The sequence below is a fragment of the Lissotriton vulgaris genome, chromosome 10, assembly GCF_964263255.1.
Source record: "Lissotriton vulgaris chromosome 10, aLisVul1.2, whole genome shotgun sequence".
Lineage (NCBI taxonomy): Eukaryota > Metazoa > Chordata > Amphibia > Caudata > Salamandridae > Lissotriton > Lissotriton vulgaris.
This window is the reverse complement of record NC_141698.1, coordinates 1,078,510,183-1,078,530,622: the sequence shown is the minus strand read 5'-3', so window position 1 is coordinate 1,078,530,622 and position 20,440 is coordinate 1,078,510,183. Positions and strand designations below refer to the sequence as shown.

The 20,440-nt window shown below is 46.6% G+C and overlaps 1 protein-coding gene across 2 annotated transcripts in view; it reads right to left on the bottom strand.

The window, feature by feature from the left end:
- Window positions 1-20,440, bottom strand: part of NKIRAS1 (NFKB inhibitor interacting Ras like 1) — a 156,204-nt gene that overhangs the window by 52,490 nt on the left and 83,274 nt on the right. Inside the window, exon 1 of one of the 2 annotated variants that reach the window (XM_086942153.1) lies at window positions 13,391-13,467. The exons of the other annotated variant lie outside the window; for it this stretch is intronic. The gene's annotated coding sequence lies outside the window, so the exon portion shown is untranslated. Of the gene's footprint in view, window positions 1-13,390; window positions 13,468-20,440 lie in introns of those variants that run through there. 2 annotated transcript variants of the gene reach the window in all.

Sequence of the window (20,440 nt, the reverse complement as noted above, 5' to 3'; positions counted from 1 at the left end):
AGGTAGTGATTTTTGGTTTCTGCGCACTTTCACTGTGTCCCAGTGGAAAGTGTGTGCTCTTTTTAATTTATACTATACACCAGCTAAATTGTTTAAATGGGGCAAGAGACTAGACCACAATTGTCCTAGGTGTGGTAATGGGCCAGCAGACGTATTACATATGTTTTGTAGTTGTGTAAACTTGGGACCGATTAAAAATGAAATTGAAAAGTTTTTAGAGGGGCTGCTAGCTGTTAAAATTGACCTATCCCCTACACTTTTAATATTTGGCTATGATGCAAAGCTAGGTTTGAGCATAGAGATAGAGGCGCTGGTTTTTATTTCGACAGCTGTTCTCAGGATATTAATTGCTGCTGCATGGAAGGATGTGGAGCCTCCAACCTTCCAAATGTGGATGTGTAGGTTGTTAGGGATTCACAATATTGAATCAGAACTTTATGCCCTCAAAGGAATTAAATCCAGAGAAATGGGTTTACGTGTATGGGCGCCAGTGGCTAGTTGGAGGAAGTCAAGATGTGCGGCCCCATAGATTATATCGCGGGATGTCATGGGCAATGCTTTGTATGATTGGTTTTACCCTGTTATTTATTTCTGTCTCTCCCGTCAAATATTGCTACTGGATAATGCTGCTTATATTGTATTTATTACATTATCAAGTGTATTTATATATGTCTATATTTTACGTTGATATATTTATATATGCTGATGATTTTAATGTACATTTTGCTGATGTGAACTTTCAATAAAAATAATAATAAAAAAAAATTTTAAAAAAGGAAAGTGTGTGCGCACTCTGAGTGCGTGGAGTTAGGTTGGCCTGCCCTCCCATAGGAATGCATGGGGAATGTCTGTATCCCTGGTAGTTCCTGATGCGTGAGGCGTGCATGCTCGAGTGTGGTATGTACGAACTCGTGTGATTGAATGCTTTGCAATGATGTATGTGGCATGAGTGTGTCTTGTGCGTAAGTGCCACTTCTAGGAGTTGTGTATAGGCATTTATATAGCGCACTACTTACCCGGAGGGTCCCAAGGCGCTTCGACCGCTGCGAAACCATTCCTGGCTTCCCTGAGAGATGGTCCCTTAATGGGTATCTCCAGGGTGAGACCAGGCATCCCCGGCGGTCTGGTGGGGCCGTTAGTGAAGATGAGGCAAGCTAATGCCCAGAGTTGCCGAGTGTGATCGCTGATCAGAGTGGGCACCGAGGCGGGAGAATTATCGAGTCCGCTGACCCTGGTCCAGAAACCTGCCGCGCCGGGAATCGAACCCTGGTCCCGGGCCGTCCTCTGCTCTCGGGTCTGCCGCCTCTAACCAGTGAGCCACACTACTTCACCTATTGGCATATTAGTGTGAAATGTGTCTGGCGTGTGATTGGCTGGAGCTGGCTGGGATGCCAGGCTCCATGAATCATGATGGGTCTGCCAGGTGGTGAGTGTGGAGATTAGCATACTGATGGCTGGGGAGGAGTGCACCTGTGTCCTGAATGAGGCTGGGTTTTCGCCACACAATGCTGGCTCCGCCCCCTGTGGTGCGACCGATGACCCTAGTCCTGCCAGTGAATGAAAGGAGTGGTTGAGCCATCAAGGGTGCCCCAAAACCAGCTGCGACTGGTTTCTCCCCCACCCTGCACCTACACACAAAGGATTTAACTGTATAAAAAGGGGGCTGTGTCCCCAGAAAGGTTGTTCTGCTTTTTGGATCCTAGCTGAGGGGGCTGCTGCTGTTGCTGGGGCCAGGAGGACCGTCACTTGGATTGTCTCCCTGCCTGGAGACCCAGTGATCTGGCTCTGGGCCCAGCCTTGCCCCCCTGCCTGCTTCCAGACCTTGTTGGAGCTTTGCTTTTGGGCCCATAGCGCTGAGAGCGCTTCACCTTTACCCATAGCGCTGGGAGCGCTGTATTTTGTCCTTTTGCGGCTGCCCACGCCGCTTCTTGCCGATTTTGAAGTCCCCTGGCAGGTGCCCACCCTGCCAGGGACCTTGCGCTGTTTTGGATTCCCATCAAGTGCCCACCTCGGTTCATTGTGTACTTTGAACCCGCCAGTGCCCACCCGTCATTGCCCCTCGACAATCACCGCCGCAGCCCAGGAGTGTGTGCAACCCCGGCCGGGCCGCCGTGCTGCCTGCGACGACCCGGAAGTGTTGGGCCGGCCGGCCAATTGCAGCACGGCCCCTAGACAAGAAACCCAAAAGTCCCGCCCTGCCGCCGCAGAGCGAGAAGGAGCCCAGCCTGACCCCGGACCGAGGTAGTGACGTCCTGACCGGGGCTCCCATGAGCGAGGGAGAGCCCCGGTCTGCCTGAGAGCCCCACTGGTGCCGCACTGCTGTCCTTCCGCTGGAGGGGAGGGTTCCCGGGCCCCGCTGAAGGAGAGGAGCAGCGCGAGGAGAGCCGGCAGTGTTCCTGCCCCCGCAGCACGAGCGAGGTCCCGGTGAGTGCGGGGACAAGGTGTGGTTATTGAGAGCGGCCCCGTTTGGCAGCTGGGCGCTCAGACGCTCTTGGGGCATAGTCATTTGCTTCTGAGTCCCCCGTGAAGGACTCCAACGACGGTGCCAGTCATATGTCGAGCCGAGGCTCGAGGGGGCAGTTTTGGTTATAGAGAACCCGAGAGGCTCACGGGGCATAAGTGCCTGAAGCCCCGAGGCCCCAGTGAACCGGTTGAGACCACGAGTCCCCCGAGGGGGGACTCCCACGTTCAGGGGCATTGTTATGCTCGAGCCCTGAGAGAGGCTCACCGCCCATATTTGTATTCAGAGCCTGAGAGGCTCGTGGGGGCAAGATTTGTTTCCGTATAGCCCCGAGAGGCTCCCACCTTGCCCCGGAGTGGTTCTTGAGCCCACTAGGCTCCAACGTGTGACCCCATTGTTTGCACCAGTTGCCCAGCACTTTGTGGGCAACTGTTACGTTTAGGCCCCTGACTTTGGGACACAGGGCGTCCTAGCCCCCGCAAGGCCAGTAGGCCTTTGGACAGTCACAGGTGGTGACTTATGTGAGTTTTGCGCAACTTGTGATTTACTTGCTATGGTGATTTTTGCGCAAATGTGTTCTTTGATACACCTCTGAATGTTTTTAGGCATCATGTGTTTTCCTTCCCTGCACCTCTGAATGTGTTTATGCATCATGTGCCTTGTTCCTTACACCTCTGAATGTATGTTATGCATCATGTGTTATGTCCTTATACCCCTACAGGTATTGTGATACTTAGGTGGTTGTTCTTGCTAGTACAGGTGGTGCTAGTGAGGTCCTGGTTCCCTGCGTGACCTGTTCCTAAGGTGGTTAGGAATGCGTAGGTGGTACTTAACCTTTACCAGTAGTTACTGGTTGTGTGCTTTATGTTCTATTTTATGCTACAGTGATTTATATTCCATGTTCTAAGTGCTAATTCTATCTAGTGCCAAGTTCTAAAAGTGCTGATTCCTGACAGTGGTCCAAGTGGCCCTGTCTTGTACATATCCCCTGTAAATTCTGCCCGTGCCTGTTGGCACATTGTAAAGTGTGTGTTTTTATCTAATGTGTTTTGGTATAATACAAAGGCTATCTTTATATATAACCTTGTGTGGAGTTTCCTTTGTGGTGGGCCTTGGGTGTTGTTGCTGGGGTGCGTGCGCAAATACTTAACTCACATCGCCTCCAAGTTTAGCCTTGCTGCACGCGCCACGTTACCTAGAGGGTGAGCAGGGGTTATCTTGGCGTGTAACTCCCTTGCCCTGACTTAGGAGTGGTGGTCTTTGACTGACTTTGGCGCAAGCCCTGGCCAGGCAGGGATCCAATTTCTAACAGTACTGTAGAGGTATAGAAGACTGAACATATATTCCTTGACCAGTAATATAATGCACCCTCCCCCCCCTGGGCTTTAGGGAGCCTTCCTTAGCAGTGACTTACATATATCATAGCAGTGAGGGGGACTCTGTCACACATGTGTGTTCACAGTCGAACTCGAGCAGAGAAGCTGCTTGAGCAGGCTTCGATAGCAGCCCTGCATACTTTACTTTTACTCAGGTCACTCTGAGTTGCAGCCCTGGTGACCCCTTTACCTCCTTTTCCCTGGGTACCACTGATACAGGTACTATAGAATTACAAGGGGGTTTAAAGCATATTGCCAATTGTGTACCAATACACATTACCTTTTGAGGAACAGAAAGGGACATTTCTTACAGCGCAAAGCAACAGAAAATAATCACCAGAGAATCTGGGTGAACTCCTTTTTGTGAAATATCACCTTAATGAGTTTGGGGTTTAGTTGCCGACCACAAGCAAAGCCTCTCTTCGAAGGGCAATAGAGGTCAAACCCGCCAAAACCAAATTCTCCATAGCTAAATTACATTATAATTTTCAGTGCCCAACAGCAGATGGGATACTCAATGTAATTCAAGCCAAATTCTTGCCCAAAATAAGCTATGGCACCCTCACTCATCCTGGAAAACTCACATACATTGTAGAACATGGTCACATAAAAGACTACAGGAAAATCTGAGGGCTTCCAAAAAGTACAAGGCACACATTGATATGGCTATACTTTGGCCTGATAAACATGCATATGGAAGGTAAAAAAACATTATAAAGTACTACTATCAAGTACTCAGGGATGGTGTTGGACAAATCAAATATGCACTTAACATTATTTTTAATGACGGGAAAGGCGCAGGGCTCATTACTAGGGCAAATTTTGCAAATTCGCAGTACGCAAATTCGCACGAAAGCGTACTCATGGTTCGCAAAATACGTGAACTTTCGCAAGATTGCGGATTTTTTATTTTTGCGAGATTTTTTTCATTGCGGAGATCGCGAAGTTACCCATGAGGTCGCATATGGGTGCGGCCATCTTGTTTTTCACTGTTCCCGTTGCGTATTTCTGTTTCCGGTCGCGAGTTGCATGCTCGCATTGCGCATTTCCTGTTCCGAGTCGCATGTTGCGTGCTCGCGATTGATTTTCCTGTTCGCGACCGCTTACTACGTGTTCGCGTCTGTTTTTGCGTGCTCTCAAAGAAAATATCACGCAAGCTTACCCATGCGGTTGCGTTGGGCGCGGCCATCTTGTTTTTCATTCATTGCTATGGTTCTGGGCATGCCTTTTCTATCCTGCTTGAATCTCTGTAATCCTTTGTTTGAACTTTTTTTGAATCTTTTTTTACTCATTATCTCTCAATTTTTGTACATCTTTATTTTGTGTTTTTTTCTACTTTTTGTTGCTTTAATAACTACTTTTTTGTAACTCTCTTTTCTTGTATTTACTTTTTCCCTATTCTTTCCTATTTTTCCTTTAACCCAGCACCATGGCAAAGGGAGCCGGCAAAAACTCCAAGGGTAAGAGTCCTGCACCTCGCAGCCGGCTCCCTTGCGGGCGTTTAAGGGGGGCGTCTAAGTCCCAGGGAGATCTTCGTGGAGGTGGTCGCACTGGTCTTCTTTGTGCAGCGCCACTTCCCCAAGACCATCGCAGCAGGCGGCAGGCTCGGTACCGGGTACGGCCTCCGGTAGTGTCACCAGTTATGGGGTAAGGTGTGCCGGGCCACGTATCGGGAGTCAGGGGTCCAACGCACCTACAACCAGGTGACGCACCGGTGGTCCGACATACTAGACCGGGAACAAGACCTGCTCGACCTGCTTGGCGTCGAGATCCCTGGGCTTGGTGACTACTAGCAGCTATTTAATAATTACTTTGTTTTCTTCTGCTCTGTGTTATATTGCAAATATATGTTTTTTCCGAATAGCAAGATTGCTGCTGATTACATAGCAGGTAAATTATGTTTCAAAAGCTTCTGTGATTGCAGGGGCTCGCCTGCTCACTGGCGGTGCTACTATGCTTACTTGTTTTCAATTTTGTGCTCATTTGGCCTGGGTGATTATGTAGGAGTGTACTTTACAGAACTGCGTAATGCTAGAGACTAGAGACTCAAGTCCAGTCCTTCCTTTGTACTCCTGCCACTAAGAAGAGATAGTGGTGGTGGATTGATAGGTTGAATATATTGTGACTTGTTATTTAGTAGAGATTTTTTTAGTGGTCAGCAATCATGACGGCCGGAGTCTGTCACTTCGCTTGCTGCTGAGTGCTGCCAGTCCTAGTAGATCCTTCTTGTAGTTGGTTTAGTGAGTTACATAACTTTCCAAGTAGACGGTCCGCAAATCCAGCAATACTAATATCCTAGTAGACCACATCAGATAGGTCAATACATTTAGTGAAATTGTTGTTTATTTCCCCGAAATAATTTTTTATTGTTTTTTTGAAATGTTTGATTTTGTTGACAACAATCATCCATGTTTGTGTCTTTCTTTCATGTACCTCAGCACCTCCCAGGGGCAAGAGGACAGAGGTAGCGGCGCCGGCGGAGCAGGAAGGCCAGGATCGGTCCACAAGGGCTCTTCTGATGGCTCCAGTAAGTTTTCCTGTTAATATTAATAGTTATACTTCCCTAACTTTTACAGCACCTATTTATTCCAAACGTTCATCATAATTCTATTTTTTCCTGAATCGTATTTGATCTTCCTGTAGACTGTTTCTAATTTCTTATCCTGCCTCTACTATGATTCTCTGTGCTACTACTATTTATTATTATTAGTCTGTCTGTGTAGCTAGCCAAGCTTGCACAGTTGGCAAAAGGTGTTAAACAAAACTCCTATTCAGCAATAGCTCTAGGCACTGAGTGCAGTCCTCTGGGTTGTCCATAATGTCTATTGAAGTCTTCTTAATGTTTATGCTTTGACAATTATATTAACAAAGATACTAGTTTACTTTTTGATTGGATAGGACATACTACTACTGTTGCAGGGACTATTCTGCACATACAGAACTATGGACAAGAAATAGGGCATTGGTGATAATAGGCGCAGTTAGACTTTCCACATACCTCAGTCATAACAGAAGTTATGTTCTCCTTACTGACTAGCTAGAGTCTCAGAGTCATTATTCAGCTCCCGAATGCAGCGATCATCCCCAATGATTATACAACTCAGAACATAAGACTACGGAGTCAGAGTCCTGACCTCTCAGAGTCACGGAATCATGCTTGCAAATTATAACCCTTTCGCTCACTCACTCATGACCAAGAACCACAGAGTCTATGTAAGTTTTAAAGCTTAATTAAAAGTAGAAACACTAGCTCTGTGTGTACTCTGTATATTCATTTTCAATTGTGCATTATATAAAAACATTATTAAAATCAACTTTATTGAAGAGTGTCCCATGGGGGTCGGGACGTTGGGATTTGAACTGGGTACTGGCGGTTCTACAGTTGGAGCTGATGAAAAGAGGAACACAGGCGCCTTCAGTAGCGGTTTTAACGAAGGCTTTATTGGGCCGTAAGTTTTTTTCATGAAACACAGTCCTGGAAAATTGAGCAAAGAAAAGGTATTTTCCTCTTGCGTCGATTCTTTTGCTTCTGGACTTCAGGGGGCCGTATTCCACACCGGGAGTAGTCTTTTTGGTTCCGCTCCGGTACCGGCAAAGAAAAGGAAACGAGGGTCAGGACAAAGTAATGAAGTGATACTTCTCAAGGGACCGGGAGTGAGGGAAGAACCGCCGTGAGCTCGTGCACTGATTAAATCTACCCCTAACAGGTGGGTAAAGGAAGTGCTCGTGCAGGGGCAGAGGGTTTAGGGCTTTTCTACAGGAAAAATCACTGCTGTTTCCTCCGCCCGACCCAACCCGCTACCCGGCCCCGTACCTCTTGGAGCCACGCTCCTCCCGTGGGAACGTGGTGGGGAGAAGCGTGGAACCGTTGGCCTCCAGGCGTGTCGTTCTCCTTCTGGTCCGAGTCCTGGTAACTCCCGTCGTCTTCCACGTGTACCTCCGCTCCTGGGGAAACGCCGTCCGACGAGGTTTCTGTCCTTCCGGCTTTTGACGCCGTTAGGCTCTCAGGGGGTGGAGACTCGTTTCCTTGGTCCGAAGTTTTAAAGGGACCGCCTGAATTACTGATCGGGATCCAGACTGACTCGTCCTCTTCGGTCCATGACGCAGGAGTATTCTGTGGGGACAAGGGGCACGGTAAAAGAGGTGTGGCTGTCCACCATTCTGCAGTAGTCTGAGGTTCCGACACCCGTGCCCCGTCACATTCCTCCCCCCCTGGCTTCTCCCGTTCGGGGAGAGGGAATACCCTCGAAAGAAAGTCCGCGTTACCATTGTCTTTTCCTTTACGGTGTTGAATGGTAAAGGAATACGGTTGAAGGGACAGGGACCACCTCAAGACTCTAGGGTTATGGCTACTGTTTTGATGTATCCACTTCAGGGGCGCATGGTCTGTATGAAGGATGAATGGTTTTCCCTCCAGGTAATATCTAAGCTTTTCTACAGCCCACTTTATGGCCAGGGCCTCCCTTTCAATAGTGGAATACCTGCATTCTCTAGGAAACAGCTTCCTACCTACATACAAAACAGGGTGCTCTATGCCATCTTTGCTGACTTGGGACAGTACAGCACCGATACCCACGTTGGAGGCATCTGTAGCTAGAATATAAGGTTTAGAATGATCAGGAGAGGTCAATATTGGTGCCGTAGTCATGGTGGTCTTTAAGAACTGAAAGGCTTTTAAGGACTCTGGTGAGGGTTGCTTAAACTCACTAGGTTTTGTGTCTTTTCTAAGGAGGTCAGTCAAAGGGGCTGCTATCTCAGCGAAGTGAGGTATGAACCTACGGTAGTACCCCACCAGTCCTAGAAAAGCTCATAGATCTCTTTTGTTAGATGGAAAAGGGACGGCTGCTATCGCTCTTACTTTCTCACTTTGGGGAGCTATGGACCCTTCTCCCAAGACATAACCCAGGTGGTTTACAGTGTGAAAGGCGGCTCTTGATTTTTTTGCAATAATGTGAAGTCCCGCTTTCTTTAATGCAGAGAGGATGGTTGTCAGATGCAATAGATGTTCTTTCCAATCTCGACTGTAAATAACTATCGTCTAAATAGGCCGAGCTGAATACAGTGTAGGGCTGTAACACTAGGTTCATTAAGCGTTGAAAAGTCGCTGGAGCCCCATGTAACCCAAAGGGCAGAACCGTAAATTCGTAAGCCTCATCATCTGTTACAAAGGCCGTTTTTTTCCGATCTTCTTCCCGAAGGGGCACTTGCCAATACCCCTTTGTGAGGTCGATAGTTGTTATATAACGGGCCTCACATATCTTCTCTATAAAAATATGTGGAGAAGTGTGGCTCAGGGGTTAGAGGCGGCAGACCCGGAAGCTGAGATCGGCCCTGGACCAGGGTTCAATTCCCCGCCTCGGCGGGTCTTGGGCTAAAAAATTCCACGGACTCGATAATTCTCGCTCCGGTGCCTTCTTGACTCACGGGTTCACACTCTGCGACTCTGGGCAATAGCTTGCTTAATCTCCACAACGGCCCCTCGCGGCGGGATGCCTGGCTTTCACCTTGTGGATACCCTGCCGGGGAATACCAGGACGGGTTCCCTAAGCAAGCGCCGGGAAACCCTTTGTGGGTAGCTGTGCGCTATATAAGCTCAAATACATTTACATTTACATTTACAAATCATCAACCCTTGGGATAGGGTAGGTATCGAAATGCGACACCGCGTTTAAAGCACGGAAGTCCATACAAAACCGTTTGGACCCATCCGGTTTGGGGATCATCACTATGGGTGACGACCAATGGCTCTGGGATGGCCGTATGACCCCTAGTTGTAGCATATCTTGGACTTCCTTTCGGACCGCATCTTTTCGGGCAGCCGGGATCCTGTACGGTCTTTGTTTCACGACTTTACCGGGCAAAGTCTCTATGCGATGTTCAGCAAGAGTAGCTCTTCCGGGTAGGTCGGAGAAGACGTCAGCAAAGGGTTTCAGCGTCTCAGATAACTCCTCCTTTTCTTGAGTGGACAGCTCCGTATCCACCACTAGTTGGTTCAGGGTTGAAGTCTGGGCCACAGCCGTCTGTCCTACAAAATGTCCCTTCCGAGGCGCTGGTCCCAGCCATTCTTTGAGCATGTTAATGTGGTATGTTTGGGTCTTGGACGGGGACAGGCGTAGCCTATAGGTCGTAGGTCCAATGGTATCAATTATCTGAAATGGCCCTTGCCATTCATGTTTCCGCTTGTTCATGCTAGAAGGCAAAAGCACGAGGGCCCAGCTTCCTTTTTCCAGTTTTCTCAACTTCTTTCCTTTATCGTAGGTTCGTTTGTACCTGTTCTGCTGGACTTCCAAGTTAGAATAGGCTAGCTCTTGTAGCTTCCCTAGTTTGGTTCTTAATTGGGTCGTGTATTCTAACATTGTCTTCTGTTCTTCTGCTTCTTCATTCTCCCACATGTCCTTGGTGATTTCCAACAAGGAACGTGGTATCCTTCCGTATAGGAGCTCAAAGGAGGAACACCCCAGACTGCTTTGTTTCTGGGCCCTAATAACATATAGGGCTATGGGCAAAAGCTTGTCCCAGGAGGGTCCCTCGGCAGACAGCATTTTCTTCAGTGTTGCTTTGAGGGTTTAATTATACCGTTCCACTAGACCATCGGTCTGTGGATGGTACACCGAGGTCTTCAGATGTTTAATATCATCAACTTTGAAGTAAATGGAGTTCCCTGATCAGTCAGCACTTCTTTAGGAAATCCTACTCTTGAAAATAATTCCACAAATTTTTCAGCGATGGCTGCAGTTGTGGTGGTTCGCAACGGAAAGGCTTCAACAAACCTGGTGGCGTAGTCGACTATCACGAGGGCATACAGGTATCCTCGACTCGACTTGGGCAAGGGGCCTATGATGTCCATGCCGACCCTTTCGAATGGTACTCCAATAATGGGCATCTTTTGTAACGGGGCCATGGATGGTCGACGGGTATTTTGTCGTTTGCAAACTTCACATTTCGCACAATAGTCCTGCACGTCTTTATAGATCCCTGGCCAAAAGAAATGTCTGGTTATGCTATCCGTAGTTTTTTCTTTCCCTGCGTGACCGGCCGTCAGATGGGAATGCGCTAAGAAAAGAACCTGCTCTCTAAAGGACTGGGGTACCAGCAGTTTTAATTCTCCTTCCGCTCTGTTTTGTCTATACAGTAGGTCGTTTTTAATCAGAAAGCGAGGAAAAGAGGGAGAGGCTAGATCACCAGTGGCATGTGCAGCTTCCCATGCATTGACTAAAGTCCTGTCCTCACTCTGAGCAAAACGAAAGCTTCGATCAATAACCCAAGGCTCGGGGGACAGGTATGAAGGAAGACTATTACTCTGTTATGTTTGTGATAGGGTCTCTTTAAAAAGGGACACAAACTCAGGGTTGTCTGTTCCTAAGATCATGTCTTCAGGAAGGGAGTCAACCACCCCTACTCACACTGTACAGGGTTTCCTATTTGGAAGGGCTATAGTAATAGATGCTACAGGGTACGGTTTTACATCTCCATGTACACACCTTATATAAACGGGCCCTTTTGGATTCATCTGTTCTGGCTTAACAAACTGGGTTTGAATTACTGATTGCCTGCACCCTGAATCTAGCAAGGCTTTTACAGTGTAACCATTCATCCCCATACTCACGTAGAAGGTGCTGCCCATTTCGGCGGAGTACATCACTGTCCTTGGGAGATAGCCGACCTCCATCGGTTCCTCCGGTGGCTTACGTTTGGGACACATTCTCGCGATATGGCCCCACTCTCCGCATTCGAAGCACTGGGGTCCTTTGTTTGGTGGGAGGATCATACTTGTGGGGCGTAGCAGCCGAGGCAGTTCTGCTCCGCCCTTAGGTTTTTTCTCCATTTTAGATGGCGGAATCCCTTTCTGAACTTTTTCCGGCTCCCATGTAAGGGTTTTTGGTTGAGCTGTAGCATATTGGGAAGCCATTTCGATTGCGTGTTCTACAGTAAGTCCCACATGTTGACGCAACCAGCGCTGTGTAGCGTAAGGCAAGGCTTCCATGATTTGCTCTAGATATATTTTCTTTAGTATGTCTTCTTTACTGCACAGGTCCGGGCGCAGCCATTTGTCGGCTGACATTTTTAACCTAAAAAAAGAGAGTCTTTGGGTTCTCACCTTGAATGCCTCTTTCTTTCCTGAACCGCACACGATAGGCCTCCTGATCCAAACCCAAATGGTCCAGGATCACCATTTTGATGGTGGCATAAGGAGTTGTGCTGAGGGGGTTAGCAGCCTGATAGGCTGACTGGGCTTCGCCGGTGAGAAGAGGTGCTAGAAAGAACGGCCATTTCTCTTCTGGCCAACTCAGTGCGCGTGCCGCCCTTTCAAAGTTTATAAGGAAGGCGTCCGGATCTTCACCTGAAAAGTATTTCTGCAGGGCCACACCTGGGGGATGGGGGTATGTACTCTAACCTCCCCTTGGACGACCTGTGGCGAAGGTGTAATACTCTTCAGGCTTTCCAGTTGAGCGGTTATCGTTGTTGTGAACATATCCCGGTCTGCCTGTGCGGACGACATTTGATTTTCCATCGCTTTTTCCAATTTCTCCTGTCCTTTAATGATATGGTCAATTAGGGCCTCCATCTTTTCTTTACAGACGGATGGTGATCCCACTTCTGACACCAGTTGTCCCGTGGGGGTCGGGACGTTGGGATTTGAACTGGGTACTGGCGGTTCTACAGTTGGAGCTGATGAAAAGAGGAAGACAGGCGCCTTCAGTAGCGGTTTTAACGAAGGCTTTATTGGGACGTAAGTTTTTTTCATGAAACACAGTCCTGGAAAATTGAGCAAAGAAAAGGTATTTTCCTCTTGCGTCGATTCTTTGGCTTCGGGACTTCAGGGGGCCGTATTCCACACCGGGAGTCGTCTTTTTGGTTCCGCTCCGGTACCGGCAAAGAAAAGGAAACGAGGGTCAGGACAAAGTAATGAAGTGATACTTCTCAAGGGACCGGGAGTGAGGGAAGAACCGCCGTGAGCTCGTGCACTGATTAAATATACCCCTAACAGGTGGGGAAAGGAAGTGCTCGTGCAGGGGCAGAGGGTTTAGGCCTTTTCTACAGGAAAAATCACTGCTGTTTCCTCCGCCCGACCCAACCCGCTACCCGGCCCCGTACCTCTTGGAGCCACGCTCCTCCCGTGGGAACGTGGCGGGTCGAAGCGTGGAACCGTTGGCCTCCAGGCGTGTCGTTCTCCTTCTGGTCCGAGTCCTGGTAACTCCCGTCGTCTCCCACGTGTACCTCCGCTTCTGGGGAAACGCCGTCCGACAAGGTTTCTGTCCTTCCGGCTTTTGACGCCGTTACGCTCTCAGGGGGAGGAGACTCGTTTCCTTGGTCCGAAGTTTTAAAGGGACCGTCTGAATTACTGATCGGGATCCAGACTGACTCGTCCTCTTCGGTCCATGACGCAGGAGTATTCTGTGGGGACAAGGGGCACGGTAAAAGAGGTGTGGCTGTCCACCATTCTGCAGTAGTCTGAGGTTCCGACACCCGTGCCCCGTCACAAAGAGAAACGGTGAACTCATGAAAACTGAACAGTGGCTGATTTACACATTAATTGTGGGAGACCCCTCACCTTGTTGGAATTTAAAGTACTGGTGTTGATGATGATGACTAACATATTGCTCTTGTTCATAGAAGGGAATCTTCTGTCTGTTATGAGAAAAATGGTGCGCGTTAAAAAGCTAGCATTCATCAGTTGTGCCAAAAAGTGTAGCATGTTATGGCTAAGCATAAATAAAAACACCCTCCCCTTCCGAAAGGGGAATTTTTAGTTTAGACTAGAGAGTCACAAATAATTAAATTTGTTTATGTAGTTACCTTTTTTTTCATTCCTAGACAAAATAGGGAGGGGTGTATATGGTATCTAAAAAATATGAACTGTTTTTTCTAGGCGGAACACCATCAGCACAGACAACCACCGGGGCCAGCGCGGAGGTGGTCAATACAGGGGCGGATGCGGTGCCACCAGTGGCCGTAGGAACTGCTGTGGGGGGATGCCTTGGTAGTGGCGGGCAGTGGTAAGCTATTATGTTCCTTACTTATTGAGATTGCAGAGTAGGCTTGCTGCAGGGGTGTATGTTGTACAGTACAAGTACACTTTACTTTTAAGAAGACTTACAAATTTAGAACTAAGTTTTTGTCAACCAGGTAGAAGACAGTCACCCTTGACTTTGCATTAGTGGCGGGAGTGGACGAGTAACCAATGGCCTCCTCTAAATTTGATTTCAACTCAGCTGTGAAAGTTTTATCGAGAAGCCAATTCAGATCAGAGATGAACTTGATGGATGGGATGAACGAAAAGGGAAAGAAGGGTGTAAGGAAGGAGGAAGGATGAGCGAGTTAAATTAATGACTGGCAAAGAATGATACGCGTTTTTGAATGCAGGCTGAGGTGGCTGGTAGGAATCTGATGCATGGCCAGTTGAAGCAAGGATGGGTGGAAGGAGAAAGTAAAGAGGACAGCCTGGGTAGGTGAAACAGAAACTGTATGTGTGCGCAATATATTCTTTGGGTCAAATTCAAATGCAAGTGAAGCACGGATGCATGGGTGGTGGCTTACAAAATAAAATAAAAAGGGTGTTTGTCGGTGAGAAAAAGTAAGGTTTGTCCAGTTTAGACATTAAGAAGAATGATTGACATTTACTTTGAATGGATTGATGCCTGGATGGTATCTTTCTCATTGATAGCATAGGTGTATGTAGAGTAGCCAGAGTAGACTGTCACTGGATGAAGAGTGTTACTTTGAAGAGCATGTAACACCGCACGTCCGTGCCAGAGTACCAAAGCTGAGGAAAGTCGAAGTTGTAATTTTTCAGAATACTCCCTTGACTAACAGTAATTTGCAAGCACAACATATATTGTGTATCTATATTGTATAGTTCACGTTATCAAGTCAAGTCAAAAGTGCCTTCCTCCGGCGAATACGACTACCCATGTTAATAATTTTTTTTCAACTCTGTCATTCATGTGTGGCCTATCAGTGTTCACTCAATCAAAAACAAAGCACCTAAAGTCATCCCTTATATAAGCAAATATCACGTGAAGGGATATAGGATCATATTATCTTCTTCATTTTCCTTTTGCAGTAGTCAGGGGCAGGGCAGGGTGAAAGTTAAATTAATTGAGCAGTAGCTCTTGTTGTAACAGAGTATGGCCAGTGCCACCCGTAATAGAAAAGTAAGAGCTTCCCCACCTGCATGTACTAGTAACAGTAAGGCAGTCTGCGTCATCATGGCTTGCGTCGGTTTTTCTTGGGTGCAAGCTGACTCCGCTGGCATTATGCTAGCTTCCACAAGTATACGTACTAATTTCGCTAAACAAGAGAGAATAAGAAGACTGGTGTACTGTCTGAGTCTAATGTAGTGAGTCTATAGTGCTAGTAGAATTCCTGAAACTCCCACTAATATTAGAGCAGAGGCCGACGAAGTGGGAGGTTAGATAGATACATGCCACAAATGTTATGTACTGTGCTTGTAAGTTGCTAGTGCTACTGTTGACACATCTTTCTGTTGAATTATTTTGTGCTAATCTTAAAGAGTATTGGTTACAGTATTTTTTCTTTCTTCATATAGATACTCCTTCTAAACCATCGAGGAAGGAGGTACCGGAAGCTGGAGGCAATTGTGGCCGAATATCGGCGGCTGGTGGCTCAGGAGTAGGGGGATTCAACAACAAAAGCTGCATCCTCCTCCACTGCCCCTGGGTCATCCAGCCAGCGCAATCCTCCAGCGGTACGGCGCTGCGGTCCGACCGCCACCCGCCGCCGAGCAGTGCAACCAACAGCTGCCCCTCACAGTACCTGCAAGGCGTGCGTGCAACGCCTAACCCTGCGAGTGGCCTACCTTGAGCAGGAGGTGGAGAGGCAGAAAGTCCCGCTCAAGGCCCTCCGGAAAGAGCTGCGGGACCACCTGGCCACAGGACACCACCGGCCAAAGTAGAGACTGTCCCTTGCCCCTTTATTTAAGACTTGTGGGGGAGGGGGGTGGGAATTGGGAGTTGGGGCTTTTGAACTTTTGGGGACATTTATTTCATGAAGATTGGTTGGGGTTAGGGAGGGGGGTGGGTCGGGTCTTGTGGGATAGTTTATTTTTGTTAGGGTCTAAATAAATATTTATTTTCCACTTAAACATAGCATATGCGTTTTTACTGTTTTGTGGGGGAGGCAGGGGGGTTAACAGTATGTTTGTTTTCCTGAAACTTAACTGGCTGGTTGATTCAAATTGTCTAAGTAATCGCCCAAATTTGTACAAAAGTGCCACTGACAGTTAGTGAATTCAATTGTCCTACTACTTTACTAGTACTACCGTCAGTCTCTCTTCTCCTCCTACTCCATTATTCTTCCTCCCCCAAAATGCTTATCTTACCTGTGATTTGTGTTTGAGAATAGGGCTATGTATGAGAACAACAGGAGAAGACCCATAAACCTCGTTGGGATGGGTGTATCATGTGAGTAAAGACAGTTCCCAACAGGTATTATGCGAAGACAGTTTTGGAAATGTATGCAATATGCATTACAAAGAAAGGAAAAACCAAGGAGTCAAAGGCTTTTCAGAAAGGGTAATCTTATTTTCAAAAGCAAAAGGAAAAAACTTTCAAGGGTCAATACAGTTAAAGCAGCACTGTACAGAGTGGATCTTGTGACAACCCGGTGACACTTGGTGCAGGTGCTATATACAATCAGTGACAAGTGGGTGTGCAAGTGTTAAAAACAACAGCAAAGGCGACGCATTAATCAAGGTATAAACCTCAAATAATGGCCCCAACAGAGACAAGTAACAATCACTTGAAACACAATTATTTGTATGGGAGCACAAGACGTGAAATGCGTCGTAAAATTCAAGCTGTCTAGTCGACGGCGTTTCGATCCCCATTAGTCGGGATCGTCATCAGGACGGGGTTGTCGATGGGAACAGTGACTTAAGCTCTGGTAGGGAGACGTAGTTGAAATCCTGTTTTAAGACTCGATGGTCCAAGGTTACTGAATGTTTCTTCCGTCTGGGCAGCGAGTAATACTGGCGAGGCCTGACTGAATCAGGGCTGTGGGCCGTAACCGGGAGTCTGCTGTCAAACGGGTTGCAGGCAATAAATGCGCTAGCTGAGAATAGGGCTAGGCACAGGGCTGGCTGAATGGCAAATGGCGATTAAGGTTGGCAATGGAATCATGGATGGATGAAATGGCATCGTTGTGGTGGTAGTAGTAGTGGTACACACTAGCAGTAGCAGCATATGAAACCAGATGCCAGCTTCGTGCTTGAATGCCTCACATGCACTGTCCATAAACCGCATTACAGAGGTCTTTGTTGGTAGACTTTTCTTTTCCCCTTACTATAATCTCGCATAGCGATTGCTTACGCAATAGCTAGGCTCGACCTAAAAAAAGGAAATGAGACATTTAGTGGCCTGAGAGGAGCATTAGAAAAGTACAATAGTACAGTACACAAGAACAGTGCTATAAATTGTAGCCTAAGCAATGCTAAAGTATTCAATCAAAAGTTAACTACTAGTTGCGTGGATTATGGCTACTACAAGAACTAGTACTGAAGGACACAGCAGCGTAAGGTTTAGTCACGTGTAGGAGGATGTTGTTGATGATGAATCCACTCGATGGAGGACATGAAATTCTGAATTGAATTGCAAATACTCATGGGTGTGTGTCAAGCAGAATAAGAATATATCCTCTGATTCCTTGACCTGCCTTGAAAATTATTTTCTGTTGCTTTTGACCGTATCCTCCCCAGCAAGCGTGTGGAATTATTAGTGTCATTTAGTCGCACCTCAATAAAAATCACACAGCCCGAGGGAAGAGGGTTAGGGTTTGACAAATGGATGGGAATGGGGGTTTTTGAGAAAGTTTTTGGGAGAGAGAGAGAAAAAAAAACCACAGTACGCATGGACAAACAACAAATGAAGAAAAACTAATCTTTGGATACGAAGATATGCACACATTTTTTAAGGGAAATAAATGAAGTGCATGCATGAAGTGGTTTGCTAAATGGATGGTTAGGTTACTGAAAAGTAGTACTTACTACAACTTACGAACTAGTACTAAACAATTAGACAATACAGGGCTGCAGTAATTACACAATTTCACTTGCCTATCTGCCCTCAGAGAGCATAAACACTTAGTAGTAAATTACATCAGTTTTAAAAATAGCAAAGAAACTTATCAAATAGCTGTAGGGATGAATTTGAAGCAGAGAGCAAACGCACAGAGTCACACTCATAGAAGTTCACAACAATAACATTATTTAAAAGATAAGGACAAGTGAAGTGGATACTGTAACTGTATATTGTAGTTGTCCTGGTCAAATTGGAAAGTTGCATGCATCCAGCCATTCCTCTTATTCGCGGTACTCCTCCATTCCATCGGGCGCTCCGTAGATCAATCTTGGTGAGCACACTGTCCACTGCCTGCCTGGCGGATGCGGAATTGCGGATTGCTATGGTAAGCCTGAGTTAATGTTTTTCCCATCGCACAGGGTGAGTGCCGGCCTGTAATTGTCAATGGAGAAACAGAAAGGGATATTAAAACACCCCATCGGAAAAATATAAGGTACACTGGTAGTGCAAAAATAACACTTTCAGAGGCGAAAGTATTACATACATGCATCATTTCTAAAGTGCCTACTCTGAATCTCTGTTTCCAGGAAATTAATTAGCACACAGCAGGCCAGGGCCATGCAGATGGTCAAGGCAGGCACCACTGACTGAACCAGCCTCCATGTAGCATACCTCTTTGACACAGACAGACAAAGCAGATCTAATTTTATACAGCAAGCCACATACCCGCAATTTTACATGAACCGCTGTCTGGCGCTGGCATAACACTACACTGGCTCGACCACTCCATACCACGATTAGACAGACATGTAGTTCTGCTGTGGTTGTTGTTGACTTGTTTACCTGTTTGCTACTCACGAAATGGCCATAGTTCTTCGTAAATCGACGATGATCCATCCATCCCAGTGAATGACTGTGAAGATATTATGTAACTTTGGTCATCATGACTCATTATCATCATGGTGTTGGCAAACTCAGTGTTGTTCATGCAGTCACAGTCTACACACAGTGAGTCCAAGGACATTTTCCATATTAAAAAATGCAACGTAGTGGCCCCTGCCGTAGAAGTACAATTTGTATTAAACAAGGTAAACAGAGTAGACGTGAGTTACATTTAGTGTGTAAAAGATTAAATAATAAGAAAGCACATAGGATTCATTTCATTCACAACAAACAAACAGCAATTGCTTTCATTAGAGCCAGACAGCCAGTGATGTACACTGCATGCCATCTCATCATTTATTACCTGTTCCACTTTTTTTCAGCATCTTATTCTTAAGTGAAGGTCCACAGGGCAGCCTCTCGTGTCAATTTCAGAAGTAACAGTCAGCATAGTCAGTCATTCCAGTCCCACTTCTTTTGAGGGGACTCGTCTACGAAGCAACAGTTTCTTGATTCTGCGTAATCCGGCCATCTGCCTTGTGGGAAATGGATAGGGGGAGTCTGGAGGAGGAGGATAGAGGAGCATGACTGAGTTGTGAACTTGTGATTTCAGGAATGCAGAGAGCGGCACCTTCAATATGGAAATAAGACAAAGGCAGTGCTGCTGATGGATTTGTTGCGATTAAAGTTTTGTTGTGCTAAAAGTTGCAAAACAAAGAAAGACACAAAGAAATAAAAGTGAATAAGGAAGTGGTAGCCGTAAGTATTTCAAGCCTAGGTGTCAGGGAAGTAGAGTGTGGGGAAAATATATATCTATATTTTTGCATCAGCCAAATAAGTGAATCAATCCCATATTCTCCTCCACACTATCTTAGACCTACTGAGCTAACCGCTCTGACCAACCTGCTTGCTCCGTGCTCCTGAACACCCCTCCCTTACAGATCTAATAAAGCTTGCCCCTATGCCCTGTATTGCCCTCTTTGACACGTCATGGGTTAACAGCGGTGAAAAGCCTCTGAATCTTGCAGGTTGGCTTAAACTTGCTTTCTGGTCCCTTGTGCCCTTATATTGCTCTCTGTCCTTGGCCTGCATGACACTTCTATTTGTGTATGTACAACCGTATTTAGCCTTGGCCACATCTTATGATTTTACTGGTGGCTGCACTTCCTGCCCTATATATTCTTCTGTGACTATCCATGAGGGGCAGAAGAAGCTTGTTCCAAGACGTGACACTGCGTCTGCATTCTGCCTTGGCATGCCAATAAACGGACAAAGGTGCAAGAACATTTCCTGTGTTTGGTGAGGCAGCCAGGGTCTATTTGCTTTGCGTCGCTCTGAGGAGGGTTGGAGGATTTATTGCCCAACTTAATGGATTTATTACCCAACAGAAGTGAGAAGTATTGAAGGACTGTAATGTCACCAGTTGGTAAGTAGGCTGTAAAGCTAAAATAACTTGCTGGCGTGACCTTTCAGTGTTTCAAATGCTCATTTAGAACATAGTATTTTTTTTTTTTTTTTTTAAAGAGAGGAGGTAGTAACTGGCATCTAATCTAACTAGGGGACTGTAGAGAAACATGGATTGATTTTTTTTCATCATTGATTACATTCTTTTCCATCAAGTGATTGACATTTTTATCATCATTGAAATCTTTCTCAATACCGTGGAGTTGATATGCGACAAG